This window comes from Notamacropus eugenii, chromosome 6, assembly GCF_028372415.1.
Source record: "Notamacropus eugenii isolate mMacEug1 chromosome 6, mMacEug1.pri_v2, whole genome shotgun sequence".
Taxonomy (NCBI): Eukaryota; Metazoa; Chordata; class Mammalia; order Diprotodontia; family Macropodidae; genus Notamacropus; species Notamacropus eugenii.
In genome coordinates this window covers 9,283,485-9,286,105 of record NC_092877.1, presented here as the reverse complement: position 1 = coordinate 9,286,105, position 2,621 = coordinate 9,283,485, and the positions used below count along the sequence as shown (strand labels likewise).

The 2,621-nt window shown below is 39.0% G+C and overlaps 1 pseudogene; it reads right to left on the bottom strand.

Moving 5' to 3' along the window:
- Nucleotides 1-915: 915 nt before the first annotated feature.
- Nucleotides 916-2,129, bottom strand: LOC140511098 (aurora kinase A-like; annotated as a pseudogene).
- Nucleotides 2,130-2,621: the final 492 nt, after the last annotated feature.

The window sequence follows — 2,621 nt, the reverse complement described above, 5'->3', positions numbered from 1 at the left end:
TGGGTGATGCAGTGAATCAAGCACTGGCCCTGGAGCCAGGAAGGTCTTAGTTTAAATCTGGCCTCAGACTCTTATTAGCTGTATCAGCCTGAGCAAGTCACTTAACCCTGATTGCCTATACATACACACACATACACACACACACACACACACACACACACACACACACACGGAGGTAGCAGTATTGTTGTTAGTTTTCAATCTTGAGCATTTTCTAGGACTTGCTTTGTTATAAAACATAACAAACCCTTAAAATATCTGTTGCATGCACCTACAAGAAATACATATCTTAAAAAGATCCTTGTTTTTTCATTCTTATACATCAAGTACAAGGAATATACTTTTAAACAAGTCTTTATTTAATAAATTGGTAGGACAGTCAACATTCAAACAGAATAGAAGAGAAAATCAGTGTTCCTAGGGATTTACCAGTGTTGTTCAAATTGAGCCCACACGACAAAAGTCTCATCTGCCCAATAAATTAAAAAGCAACAACAACACTTGGGGTTTTGGGGAAGTTATTGCACTGTCCTTAAAAAGACACCAGGATAAGGACAACTATAGTCCAACTTTCTCAGTAATTTCAACATTCTGCGTCTAGGGCACCTTAACAGAGGTTCTTTGTCAAGTCCTCTGTTTCAATCTTCCCCAGAGGACTGAGCCAATAAGCAACTGTGTGTTTCCTTTTATTCCTTACTTCAGAATGGTGCTTTGCGTATGGTTGCATTTTCTCACTTAACTCATGGTATTGATGATTAGAACTTGTGCAAGTTAAGGTATTGACCATTCAAGGTAATTTTCCCCCTTCAACAGTCCAGACAGAAAGCAATTTCCCAAAACTACATCCCACTTCAGTAGCATTTCTTGTACGGTAACATAGCAATCTTGGCTCAAATTTCCTAGAAGGCAAGAATCTTAATATTTTGCACTCTTTGATTCTTTGATTTGTCGGCTGCTTGGTGATTTTGAAGAATTTGTTTTGATCCAAGGATCTTTAAGGAGCCCTATCAGTGTCAGTCTTTGGTAAAGATTATGCTTCAAAAGTCTTGAAATGAGATCTCTAGCCCTTTCTGTTACAAAGTCAGGGAATTTATATTCAACATTTGAAATGCTTCTGTTAGTTTCTTGATATGGTTCTGTCTCAAAAGGAGGTTTTCCAACTACAAATTCATAGCACATAACTCCAAGATTCCAAACATCCCCTTTTTAATCATGCATCCTGCCTTCAATCATCTCAGAGGGTAATCAAGTGTGAAATAAAGAGTTGTCCTTCTAAATGATGGGGCATGAACTGACCAGCCAAAATCTGCAATCTTCAGCTCTCCATCTGATCCAAGTAGTAAGTTCTCTGCCCTAATATCTCGATGAATCACATTTTTTGAGTGGCAGTATGATAAGGCATCTGCCAGTGCTGTGGTATAAGTAGCCATTCTTTGTTCATCAAACTTTGAAAGCTTTTGAAGCTCTCTATAGACTTCTCCATGAGGTGCATAATCTAAAATAAGGTAAACTCTTGTGACATCATGAAAATAACCATGTATTCTCAGAACATTAGGATGCCTAAGATGAGACTGTATTTCTGCTTCTCACTTTATCTCATGTACAACTCCTGTTTTTTTCCAGTTGGGCCTTAAAAAGTACTTTAAATGCCAGGATAAACTTGCTTTGCTTCTCTCGTGCCAAGTAAACATTTCCAAACTTTCCTTTTCCCAAAGTGCTGTCAATTTCAAAGTCATCCAATGCCCACTGCCTTTCTTTTGTTTCCTCATTTTCCACTTTGGTGGTTCTCCCTTTCCAGGAGTGCTTGAAGATACTGGTCTCTGAGACTGCTCAGTGTCCAAAGTCCTATTTGGTGGTCTTGATGCAGGATGAATTACAGGTTCTGGTTGTGACTTCTGTGGCTATGGACTGTGAATTGCTTTATGACTAGAGACATTCTTTTGTGCCTGGGAAGAAATTAGAAGAGTATTTGATGAACATAAGACTCACTGAGCTTGGCCACTATTTGTAGGCAACCAATTCTGAGAAGGAATCTGCTGAGTCACAGGCCCACAATTTGGATCTTCCCCAAGTGGAGTTGTCATCTTATTGCTAGGTCCTGAAACATTGTTTTCTTTAGATTTCTCCATGTTGCTTTGCCCAAGAAAGATTAAATTCCTGGAAGTCACAAACCTCCCTCTGGCCTCAAGTCAGATCTTCTCAGTAGGTTGCTGGAAAAGAAAAATAAGATAACTTCTACCGTTTGAATTCACAATTACTAGGTTTTAAATGACTAGGTAGCTGCATCAATGGCATATATAGATTCAGTGTGCTGGGGGAAATGTGCTTTCATGGTTCCCTGTTGGATGTCTTTAGAGACATTATAATCAATTCTTACCAAAGGGAGAAAGAGATCCATTGAGATGCAATTCATAGAAACATTCCCTTGGAATTAGGAAGACGAGGCCTTAAGATTTATATGTGTGTATAAACATAGATACACACCTCCACATATATTCATGCACACGTGTGTATGTATGTGGCATCTGGGTGGTGCAGTGGATAGAATGCTGATAATGGAGACAGGAAGGTTCATCTTCATGACTTCAAACCTGGTCTCAGACAATTACTATGTGTGACCC